Source organism: Thermobia domestica, chromosome 3, assembly GCF_964235325.1.
Source record: "Thermobia domestica chromosome 3, izTheDome1.hap1.1, whole genome shotgun sequence".
NCBI lineage: Eukaryota > Metazoa > Arthropoda > Insecta > Zygentoma > Lepismatidae > Thermobia > Thermobia domestica.
Window position 1 is genome coordinate 35,482,164 of NC_137456.1, and position 13,560 is coordinate 35,495,723.

Sequence of the window (13,560 nt, forward strand, 5' to 3'; positions counted from 1 at the left end):
TATCACTTATTTATCCCGAGAAATTCAAAATGAAGTTATCTTGTGCTGCGGTGAGGAAATCGTCAATGTCATTGTAATTGCCGCTGGGAAATTCAGTGTTATGGCTGTGAAACACGAGATGTTAATGTTTCTGAACAACTTAATGCTTTGTGAGATATGTGAAAAATCCTAAACCGATAGAGCACTTTTTGAAATTTATTAAACTTCGTGAGGTAAATGCTAAATACATATCGAAAACAATTATCGGAACTTTGGCTTCTGTTCCGGTAGGTGTTAATAAGGACTCAAAATGCATTGGGCAAGCTTAAGATGGACGGAGCGTTATGAGAGGCCACATAGGTGGTGTGCAAAAGTAATTTCGGAGGTCTCATCCAATCGCACTGTATATCCATTGCAATGCACATCAGTTAAATTTATTGTAGAAATGTGTTCGTTCGAGAAAGCAAATACTTATTTTGATTTATTGCATACTTTACAATTATTTCTCCGTCGTAATAGCTCATAGACAAATACAGCAGGCTCAGACAGCGTTAGGTTTGGATTTTCAGGCATTCGTTGCGCTTTACATGTTCATTCACTGAATGCTATGAAAAAGAATGATGGAGCTATAATCTTTGCATTAGAGGGAAAGGATGCTAAGAAGACTACTGAAGCTGAGGGTATTGCGAACAAACTGAAATCATTTGCAACTGTTTCATGCTTGATATGTTTTTAGTAAGATCTTGGGAATTACTAGTGCCCTGAATAATTTTCTACAAGGAGAAGATATTACCCTAGCAAACGCCCAGCTACTTATTTGTTCGGTTGTTGAAGCCATAAAAGAACTTAGAACAGAGAAACATTCATTGCGTCTCTACACTGAAGCATAGGAGTTTGTCAAACAAAATTGTGTAGAATGTTTTAATCAACCAGAGAGCAGAGAAAAGCGAGATCATACTAGTATAAAAGATTTTTCGGGTTTCGGGTAGTATTCCGAAGAAAAGAAAAAATCATTAAGTTTTACGTCCCAGGGTTATGCCGGTTAGGCTAAAGGAGACGGTGATGATGAGAGATGAGTGAAATGGTGGAATGAAGAAAGTGGGAGGAAACGGGAGAACCCCGAGAAAACCCACGAGCACGGTGTTTGTCCACCACAAAGTCCACACGGCGCGAGCTGGGATCGAACCAGGGACCCCAAGCACCGGAGGTGAACACTCTACCACTGAGCCACCGCGCCCCCCGAAGAAAAGAACAGAGGGTTATACTGAAGAGAATTTTCATACAGAACTCCTATATCCAGTGGTTGATAACATTGCGAACAAGTTTGACAGACGATTCTGTAAGGAAAATATATCTGTAATTCGTGGCATTCAAGCGTGTCATGCTAAATCTAAACTGTTCTTTATGAAAGAGGCAACGGAAGAGTCTGCTACGCAATTCGAAATAGATTTTCCTGAACATGAATTCATTGTTATAAAAATATATAGGTAGAATCTCTTATGAAGGAGAAAGAAATTACAAATATCTCGGAACTGCATGCTGCTCTGCCGAAGCCAATTTTCCTCCAACTACGAATTTGGTGGAAATAGTCTTGACGCTACCTGTGTCATCAGCTTCTTGTGAGTGTTCTTTGAGCGTGCATAAAAGGTTCAAATCATATCTTAGTTGTAAGTCTTGTTAGGATAGAACATCAGCGTTAGCCGCACTTGAAATAGAAGCAGAGATAGTCTCTAAGCATGAATAAGATAAAATTATTGATATATTCGCAAAGTCGTTGCATAGGCGTCACAGTGTGTGTTCAGTAAGTATTTTGTAAATACAATGTGGCATAACGTTGTCAGATGATGCAAGAACAACATAAACAATAGTGTAATATTAGGCCAATATTTTACCAATCATTATTTTATTATAGGACTTCGTTGGTTAGATTTTTTTTATGTTTACGGAAGTTCAAATAATTTAGGCCTCCTGGATATTGATTTATGTTTGAGACACACGGAAGACGTTAACAGTTTTGTAAACAATAAAATGTACTACACTATAACAATTACGGTCACATTTATTGACCGATTAGCATCAATTCTGGCTGCCAACCGAGTACCCTAAAAATTTACGGTATTAGTATTAAAGTTATGGTAACAGGGCATACATACATCCTTTTTGTGGCCAATAACCTTAAATTTTACAGTATTACTGTAAATTTTAGGGTAATCGGCTGGCAGCCAGAATTGACGGTAGTTGGACAGTAAATGTGACCGTAATTGTTTACCGTATAATATAAAAAGGAAGTCAGGATTTGAAAAACATGCTACAGTTTGTGAATGCTTATTAAATGTACACGATAGCTAGTTGAAATTATATTGAAGTTTATTAGTCTGGTGTATAATGTTTCTTCTACTATTTAGAATATTACATTTTAAAACTAAAATATACGTCTTGATTGCCTGCGTGTTCAGTTTAGGTAGCCTCATGGAACTCATAGCATTTTTTGGGTAGTGAAGTCTGTTACTATATTATTTGTAACTATTTTTTCTAGCTACAAAGTATATGAAGGTACAAGGCAAAAAGTTATGTACAAATGTATCAAAAAGTATTTGTGTGAATATTGCGTTTTATAATGTCTTTGCATAAGTAGGCCTAAACATTATTAACATATAATTTTTAAATTATTGTTTCATTATCGCATTTCGCAGGAGAGGTTCACAATTCTAACCCCCGAAAGAGTAGTTAAAATTTAATTTAGGACAATCTATTGGTGAGTTTTTCAAACGATATTTTCCGCGAATTATCCTGAGTACTCTCTCTCTTGGTTATAGGGATATGGGTTATTCCCTTTGCAAATATGCCCCCCCCCCCAAACTCAGAACTCTGTCTACGTCCCTGCTGTGCACAACATATCGAAATTAATTTTTAGTGCTTGTGAAAGTGTCATTTGCGTGTGTTCTTCCACCATCCTCGTTTATGCGTATCCCCCATCGCTGACGTGCCTGCTCCCTATGGGCGCACCACCTCGCTAACGCTTGGACCCCCAGCTGCGCTCCTGCTCTGACACGGTTAGATAGTATTCGTGGTTGGTAAGAGTGCACTTTGTACAGAGCAAGTGATTTTGGATATTTAGTTTCTCCCCCAATCGCGCAAATATAAGATCACAAGTACTGCTTACTTCAGAAAACCTAGCTGAGGGAAAGCTCCGCAGAGCTCGTTTAACCGTTAAGTAAACGCACCCTTTTTGTGACAGCAGTACTCTCGCGGGGGTTCAATAGACCCCCAAATTGATATTTTTTTATACAAATAAGACAATGTAGCATAACACTTGACATGTTTTTAAAAGTATTTGCTGCAATTGGATTTTTTGTAATCGTTTAGAGACATTTTGTTCAATTCTTCCATGAGGGGAAAAGCCGCGGTGGCTCACTTGTAGAGCGTACCCCTTGGTGCATGGGGTAACTGGCTTGATCCCAGCTCCCGCTAAGTGAACTTTGTGGTGGACAAACACCGTGTGCGTGAGTTTCCTCGGGGTTCTCCCATTTCCTTCCACTTTTTTCATTTCTCACCATCACCGTCTCCTTTAGCTTAGCCGTCATAAACGTGGGACGTAAAACTCAAAGATTTCATTTTTAATCAGGACTTCTGGCTAGCAACACAAAATGTAGGGGAAACTTGTACCATGGAACACTTTTTGCGTTTTCCAAGATATAATATTACCAACAGTTATTTCTGCAATTCTATTGCAGTGCATTTAAACTTGGAAGTTTTCTGAATGAAGTTGTGTCATTATTTATGTTCTTATTTCCGTTCTTCGTAATGTTTTTAAGCTTTCAAAAATTCCCAAGAAAGTGTTCCATGGTACAAATACTCATGTACCTTGGAAAACAACCTCATGTACCTTGGAACATATATTTCTAATATGGTAATTCACAGAAATAAAGTTACAAATAATTATTCTAAGATTTATTTTGTATATCCAGATTTCTTGGTTTTGATATACAAAAGCGAGTGAAAGAAAATAGAAATTTTAATACCTACTCTAATCAGGCTTTTACCTTCATATTGAACCTAATAATAATCGGAAGGTTAACCTTATTTATTTATTGAAAAATTCGTAAACTTAGCAATAACTAAAGTATGAAAGATCACTATAACAATATTCTATTTGTTATTCTATTCTTAAAATCCTGAAGAAGAAAAAACAAAGAACAAAGGCTCTGAAACAGTTACAAAATTGATCATATGTTGAGCATACTATGTTCTAATTCTATGCACGAAAAGTAGACAGGCCTATGAGAAGATAACATAAGGAATTACTAAATTAGGAAATCTTGACTTATTCGTGGAAACGGTCTCTTCCTGTGTGATATATTGCTTATGTACCTCAATGTTACTCAATTATAAGAACCAAACCCACTTGAAACCACAACTGTTCAGACACTCTACTGGAGCCTATTGTCAGAACGAGTGGTGGCAGTTCCACTATAATATCAGATGCATTCACTTTAGACTGGCCTGCAAACTTTTCATATATATATATATATTGCAGTACCTGAAGTATGCTTAAATAAATTGATTTTAAATTCGTTGTAATTAGATTCAACTGAACAGATCTTTCCTGCGTAAAATTCAATGCTTCGTTTTTTCTTAAACTGCACCAACAAATAGTCATCCGGATTGACATTATGGCTTCAATGCTTTCGCCTAATTTAACTTCTGTGTTCATCAGTTCTGCCAGCATAACATCACTATCATAATTTGCAAACAGGCTTATGTTCTCAGATTCTTCATCAGATGTTTCGAAACTAATTTCTCTATTGGATTTGTTCTTTTCTTTTCTTTGCTGTTCTTGCTTCTTATTTCCTTTCTATGTGGACTCTACTTCTACCTGCGACAGGCTTTCTTCGACATTTTGTACTTTACAGAGTTTGTGTTTTCTGGTTTGACTGTACTTTCTCTTTAAAGACTGATGTGGAAGGCAAAATTTGCACGAGTTGCACAATTGTTTCGTTTCGTTCATGCACCAGAGAGCTGTCCTTTTCACGTATATCATTTAGATGACAATCCGGCCGATCGTCTGTTAGTGAAGCTGGTAAAAAAGTCTAACTTCAAGAAAATGATTGTATCTATAGGACAAATCCCTGAACAGTGAAAGCCACTTGTGATATTTGATGTGCTGAAGGCACGCGCGGATAGATAATTCCCAACACTTCACCCACAGCATAAATATCAAAATGTTTCCCCGGATTATTATATAAGCATTCTTCCAGAGCTTTCTTATAAAAACATTTAAAAGGACCGTAAACAGCCACATCCAGTGGTTGTAGTCCTGAAGTATGCGAATGGGGAGTCAGCACGACTACTCCAGCTTCAGCAGTCATCTCAACAGCCTCGACAGATAAGTGCGTTTCATGGTTATCGATGTGGTCATTGGCCACATTTCTTATGTATGTAGTTAATCTCTGCCCTTCGTCCTCACATTTCACAATATACTCAAATGTTTCTTTCCCTGACTGTCTAAAATATTTCAGATTTCGGGATAAAGTAGCTAAAGACACTTGGTAAACTTCGCAAACTTCACGAATGGAAATACGCTTCCCAGGCTCGGAAATGACTGCTTTAATTGCGTTCTTGATTGAATTTGGGTTAATGGCAAGCCTTTTCTTTCCTATCTTGGCTCTTGGGATTTCGATTCCTGCAACGATAATAAAAGAATGTTCAAAAAATACACTTGACAGTGAGTTCATGTACCTTGGAACATGTTCCAAGGTACAAGATATGCTTCTGTTTCATGGTACAAGACGCTGTAGACAATTACTAAAAGGGTGCAATAATGATAACGCTACATTCAGCGCAGAAAAACAAGTCACAAAAATTCTCACCTAATCCCCCTGAACTAACAGATTATTACAGATTATACAAACAACAAACAGTAATCGCATTAAAAAGCAATATTTCCATTTTTAAATAGTTCGTTTTATCCCTGAAAAAACGTTTTTCACTTCCATAAATTACATACTCTTCTGAGTACAACAAAAGCCACGATGAGACTGTCTGACAATGTCAAAACACCATATAGTTCATTGAATCACCACTAGATGGTATAGCAGCTCAGAAACATGCGAGTGTTCCAAGGTACACTGTGCTCAAGTTACAACGGTTTCCCCTACCTGTTTGGGGGGTTTGTGTACATCCCGCGCGAGTACTTAAGGATTAAGTATTGGTTCTTATGGATTTTCTACACAAAGTGCACTCTTACATCGTGGATTTTAGTGGTCACCTACCACAAGTTGGTTCGTTTTATGCACTAGTTCCTGTCATACGTTCACACTTTCTGAGCCCTCCTGAAAACAGTCTCCATGTAGTATTTCTAATGGAGTTTTTCAAATAGCTCATGCTGGGCTAAATGAAATACAAAGTTAAAACGTAACGTCAAAATGTACGAAATATGTCAAAATTAGGTAGAACCGTCTGCTCGAGTAATGACGTCCTTTTTATATGCACTTACTTATTTTAACCGTAGTATAGTACTTTACGTCCAGTTTTAGTATACGGATCCATACCGTAGTATAAATAGTAATAGGAGTTGAGTAGGAACAGGTTAGAAGTACCGCAGGGGTTTTTTGGGTTTAGTTATCGTCATAATATGAGCAAGTTAAAGACTTCCCCAAATTTTTTCTTACATTTTACAATCTGTGGATCCGTATAGTAAAACTGCACCGCACTTTCATTTTACACTAGTAATGCTACACTTCCGAGCTTAAAATCAATTGTATTATTTACATCAGTCATTTGCAGAAATTGTTCCTCAGAAATATGTCTATCCGTTCAGTGTTCAACATTAGCTGTAAATTTGGAAAATGTGGTGTACCTAAACCAAATCTTTAAGTTCTGCAAGATGTGATGAGCCTAAAATTGACCAGCGCCTTTGGTAGACTATGTTACAACAAACGGGCAAATTGTTCTAACTCGTTTGTGTTTACAATTTAGTGGTTTGTTTCAAGGAAACTTATATATATATATATATATATATATATATATATATATATATATATATATACAACACTTTGCCACCAGCGCAACTGAATATTTTTATTAATTCTTGAAACACTTGACCATAAAAATCAATAAAAATCTTGCATAATTGTTCTTCAGCTCTTGCTGTTTACACACGCCATTTTGAATACAATTTACCCATGCTAAACTGTGGCTAGACTAGGGTCCAGGCTGCTCTAAATTAATTAGTAACGTGTGACTAACTGAGTCCTCTACTATGTGCTAATCAGAGATTCTGAATACACTTTTGATAACCATTCTCTTAGTCAAACCCTTAGTATTGAGCTAATCATACGTGGAAATGACTTCATACGGCCTATAGTTTGTAGTATCCAGCAAAGGTTACGATATGCCTGAATAGTTTAATGGAAATGATTTTCCAGCGGACCAGCATTCTATGCTACTAACTAGCATGATACGTAGGATATTTCCCTAACTTAAACCAGCATCTATTGCTGGTTAATGATTTTCCAGTAAGGAACACAGATACTTCCATCAAACCAGCATTTTTTTTTTTTTTTTTTTTTTTTGCTGGCTCCAGCATACATTTTAACCTGGGCATTTACCCCTTTCTGGAAGTTTCTTGTGGGGGAATAGGAAATACCACAACTTCTGCAAATAGTTTTGCTCCCTGCCCTAGCATCGTCAATGGAACTTGCCCGCTTCATCTGTATATAAAGGAGTTTTTGTTACGCCAAATTTACTGGCACTAAAATAACCAATACACATTAAATAACAGTAAAGCTAGAAACACGAAAAACTAAGCTTACCTTGATTTACAGTATTAATCATGCATTTAAAATAGTCATTTTCTGCTCCTAAATAGTCGCTTTTATTTGTCACTTTCATACGCTCGAACCGCTAATAGTTCCATAAAGATTACCCAGAAGTCACGTTAATACACGTGACTTTGTAGCTAATCACTATGCTCAAGGAAACCAAATCTTTAGCAAATTACTTACGATTTGGTTGACATAACCATATTAATCAACCAAATTTTCTGTCCAAAAAATAGTGTTCATGTCAAACACGTTTGGTATAAATTCCCAAATTTTGGTTAAAATAATCAAAAGTAAACAAATGGCCTTACCATATAAATACGGTATTCTTGACCAAGTTATTATATTCAGCGCCGTCTTCAAAACTTACTGAGAATTGTTACGTTTCTTGTCTAGTCTTTATTTATAAAATGTACTGTTATCCGCTAACAAAAAAGTTCGCATATACTGTTACTTCCACATTTTCAGTAATAACTCAGTTTTTCGTATATTCTTACCTTTTTTACTTTAGAAAAATAGTGTAGTAATGAATAATTATTTCCGAGTTTTGTGCAAAAATAAATCCAAATAGGAAAATTATAAACAAAAAACCTTTAGTCTGTCAAATATTTACGCAAAGGATATTACGTCGGAAATCTGAGGGAAAATGTTTCGACAGAGTACACAGTATAAATGACCATGGCTACATTGTCCGAAAAATCGGTAAAAGGGAAATAAATTTTCCGCAAAACAGAAAATCACGAAGGGAAGATGGATTTTTTTCGGAAAAGGGAAACGAAATTCTTTTCGGAAAAGCGGAAACCAAAAAAATTTCCCTAAAACGGCAATGGAAATATTTTCTGAAATGCAGAAACGAAAAGTTTCCGAAAAAACGGGAACAGAAAATTATACAGAAAACAGGAAAGTGAAAATTTGCGGAAAAATACGGGAATGAAATTATCTTACAAGGAACAACCCACACATGTCATGTAAATATTAAGCTCTAGACCTACCAAAAAAAATGAATGATACAATATATTCGCACACATATGCTTAAAGGCCTTCTTTGGTACATTGTTAGATCTCTCTCTGAAAAATTTCATTTCATTTGCATTTCACTGCTAGTACTTCGTCAGTGTTGGAAACCTAAATATATTAGTGCTTTTTGTACCATTGAAAGTATATACACCAATCTAGCCATAAATATAATTGAATACTATAAGAAACATTCTGTGGGTATACCCGTTTTCCAAACACCCAAGTTTGTCAGTTGATTATATACGTTTCATTCTGCGTTTCTTTTGCATTATTATGTAACCCTTGGTCTTTTTTCAACTATACCTGTTGTAGGTATGACTTCCATGCATCGGGAAAGAAATACAGGAAAGGTAAGAAGTTCCTACTAACCCTAGGATTGGGGATATTAAGGCTGACGTTTTAAAAATATAATATGAAAGATTGATATTATTGTTGAGTCCATATTTTCAAGACGGATGAAATAGATAGTGACAATTTCCATGCCTTTCTAATTCATGTCTGCGGGGACGGTTTGACGTTTTAAATGTAGTCGAAAATCACCGATATTATTGTTGAATCCATAATTTTCAGGTGCGCTAAGATGAATAGTGGCAGTATTGATAGCATTTAAGAAGTAGTGACAATGTCCCTTTTGAGTTTAATCGATTTAAACTCATGAATTAAAAAAATACGCTATTTATCATCCAAAATTATAGATGCTAGTATATTTTTTAAATCAATAATGTGTCTTTAAAATATTATATTTCTAGTATCACCATGACATAGGTGTGTGAGAGAGAAAGGTTTCCGGCACTGCTTTTGAAACATTATCTTAAACATTTATGAGGATCTTCTTAACATATTAATATAATTTTAATTTGTTCTCTCTATATTTATTTCTTAGATTGCATATACACTATTTTGTAAATTCATGAACTTTAAAAATACATTTCAGGTCACGGTGGCTCACTGGTAAAGCGTTCGCTTCTTTTTCGTGGAATTCCCGGTTCGATTTCTGATTCTAAAAAAGAAGGAAAACACGTTGACTGCAACAAGGCAGCATTATGCAAGTCACGTACATATACAAGAATGAATTCAACTAACATACATGTGAATGCAAGCAAGTTACGTACTATTTTTTTTTCTTTGCATTGAAGATGAGTACAAGAGCGTGTGTATATATGTATGTATCAATGAGTTGAGTCTCAATGCTCCTCCGCTCTTAACATTGAATCGTATTTAGGTAAATATACATAGTTTTAATGGCACAAACTGGTAGTGTATATTTATAATCTTTCTGTTATTAATTTCCGTAAGGTCTTATGCGCGGAGGACCATCTTATTTAACACCTATTTTTATATAGTAAGTGGACTTCTCAACAAATTATATACCCTCTCTAAAATTATTCCCTCTCTAAAATGTTTTTCAGTGGCGCACTCGCAGGGTTATAATGTCATAAAAATGAAATTTAATTTTTTTAAAAAATAGTATATTTGTGTAAATATGAATAAGACACTATGTGAACCATGTAACAAATATATACTATATACAGACAAGTAGCACTCAGACACAAAGAAAACTGCAAAACTAAAGTTTGTAAGAACAAAACATAAAGCTCGTTTTAGACATATAGAAAAAGATTTTCTTTGTCGTGAATGTCTGTACGAAACAACACCAACCTTAACTTGTTTAATGTGTCGAAAAGAGTTTAAAATAATCCTAAGATATCCTCTTGCTAAAAAGTGTAACTAACTAAGCATTCTACTTAACCTAACTTAAACTTTACGATGCGAAGATGTGAGAAGAAGAAAAATGCGATCGTTGTGAGCATATCGTGCTACTCACATGAGGACTGAAACATGAATGTTGGGTTTGCTTTTCTCTTTATTTATCAAGTACAATTGTTGAAAATTTTCCATAGTGTGTAAGCTCAAAATTGAGAGGTCAGATTCGTAGACGAGCACGACGCATTAATAATAGATTGGTTCATTAACTTGACTTATACTTCCGAATTCTAGAAACACTCACTTTTATCAGCCGTATAAAGCTTGTACCCAGTAACAAAACATCCAGCTAATAAATATACTGAAAGATCAACCGGGCAATTAGCCATTTACTAAGGCCTAAATCTTACTCTCCATCCTAAGATGGAAAAGGATTTCTCTTGAGTTATATTTTCCTGAAAACCAGAAGTATTCCGTTTCGCAGAAAATTTCCGGAAAACGATATACTGAAATTTTCCAGAAAACAGGAAATCAGAAAATGGAAATTTTCTGTAAAAGCAGAAACGAAATATTTTCCCGGAAAACTAAAACGGAAAATTTTGAGGAAAATTGCGAACAGAAAATTTTATGGAAAAACGGATAATGTTATTTCTGGAAATCAGAAACAATTTTCCCGAAAATGGACATCCCTAGTGCACAGGTATTAGGAATACTCACAAACATGGAAATTTAATGAAAAGAAAACTAAAGGTTTCAGCGATCAGAATACAATTTCCAATTCATGCACAGTTCAAATATACAAAATCAATCAACATTTTCAGTTGAAATTACTGAAAGAGATAGAAAATGCGTATTTAAAACTTCAGGTGTGAACCTGCGCTTGCAGCGATCTAAGAATGAATAAAGTGACTAATTTTTTTTCTTAAGAATGAATAAAATTTGCTTCGTAAGGCCGGTCAGTGACCGAAACATGAGAATATTAATTAGTTTCTTACTTCAGGCTGCAAACAATGTCAATAATATAGCAAATTAGTACACTACAATTTTGTTCTAAGATATTCAAGTATATTCAAATACTTGGTAATAAATATATAAATAAATAAATAACTTGCATTTTAAGTAAACCTTAAATTCTGTTAATTTTCTTATTCTTTGTGTTATTAGGAACGTCGTACATCTTTGAAAAACATGCATCATATCTTTCACTAAGCTGTTTCCCTAATGAGTGGCGCAGACCTTTTCCTCTGTACCGACTTGTGACGTACAAACATGGTGGTCGTTGTTTTAAGCGCACGAGTCGCAGAACATAATTCATTCGCATATTTCGACTAGTTAAAATCGTCACATGAGCGAAAGGAAGTGTTCTCCGTAATCAACTAGCTCTGAAGAGCAATAAAAAGACTCAGTGGAAATGTCTATTGCTCGCCGGTCTCAATAACGAGGTGAGCGTTAGGCACCGACAATTTCGGATGTCTCCTCTCGAAAACCTCACTGACGATCAGGTGGTCACTCAAACCTCAACGCACACAAGTATCACTCATACATGCAACAAAAACACACTGGATAAAACGATACTATGCTTATTTATTAAAATACTATTAAAATAAAGTAGTAGAAAAACAATCGCAACCCTCCACACTGTAATATATACGTATATTATTTTCACTAACAAAATCACACTTCGCTTTTTCACTACACTATAGCCCTTTATCAATTTTATATATATGTACAAGATTATGATTGGAGTTTCACTCTAGATGCTCCTCATCTCACACCGTTAATGCACATGAGAGATTAGAACTATGGGGGTGTCGCCGGGATGATCGCGCGAAGTAACTTGTTGCTGCTTCAAAAAATCCTTAGACGTCGACGTTAGTCTTCAGTAAAAGTATGTAGACAGTCGCCCAAAATGGAATGAGAATGTTGGAGGGCGCGTTTACAACTGATACGCACTAGGTGGTGAACCTGGGTATTCACTGATTGGGGTTAGCCATATCTAGGTCCTTGACTGGCTAATAAAGTGTGCCCCTTAGCACAACATTATGCTTGATGCCTGATGCAACGTACGTGGGTACTGCTTTAAAATACGGAGTAACACTCCTAGAACTTAGAAGTTCGAGATACGAGCTGCGTTGATCGCCTGGTCAATGTTGGCAATTCATTCCAGAAAGTACCCAGGTTAAATCACCTGTACGTTCATGCAAATGGAATATAAAAAAGAATTAACGTTAATTTTAGTCCACTTGTCACGACGCACAAAACATTGCGATAACTCGGGTGTCACAACGTTTAGATAACGAACTGAATATACGATGTGGCTGTAATCGTTCTGGCGCTCAGACACCTGATGTGCAATATTTCCATAAATGATTGGAAACTACACTTGATTCAGTTCCAAATAACTATAGAACATAGTTTTTGCATATTAATGTGTAAGGAAGAAACACTGATAAGCTTTGTCGCTCACTAAGATATTCTCACCAGAAAGCAACGCTTTAGATATATATGTGTGAACGATAAAAGATTCCTTTGTCCTGTTGCGTGGGAAGCAAAACAGTTCTCATTGATGAAAGAACTTATTTGCGTCGCAGAATAAAGTAAAAATCGAAAAATAATTACTGTTTTACTAAATATATAAGACGTCCATAAAACTACTTCTGTAACCTAGTGATGGTTATAGATTGGGTCTCCGCAGAAGCAACCTGTTAAGTGCATGCAAAGTACAGGTTGAGATCTCTTGTCCGTTTAATAAAATTGGAATAAATTTATTTTCTCACCAAAAATTGTTAAGCTAGTTGGCAATACTGTGATATGGTGTGAGATTTCGTGGATAGAGTTCAATGATTTTTCACCTGAAAAACGGCTATTGATTATGAAAAATAATTAAATAACTTGTTGGTCACGGAACGCAAAAAAACATGCTGAGGTACATCCATGAGCAGTATCCAATTCGACTGTTCCGTAAGTAATAAAATCCTCTTGAATGACGGTGCAGTTGGGTTTCCTTTTCTCCTGTCTCTTCGTATATAGAAGTCCA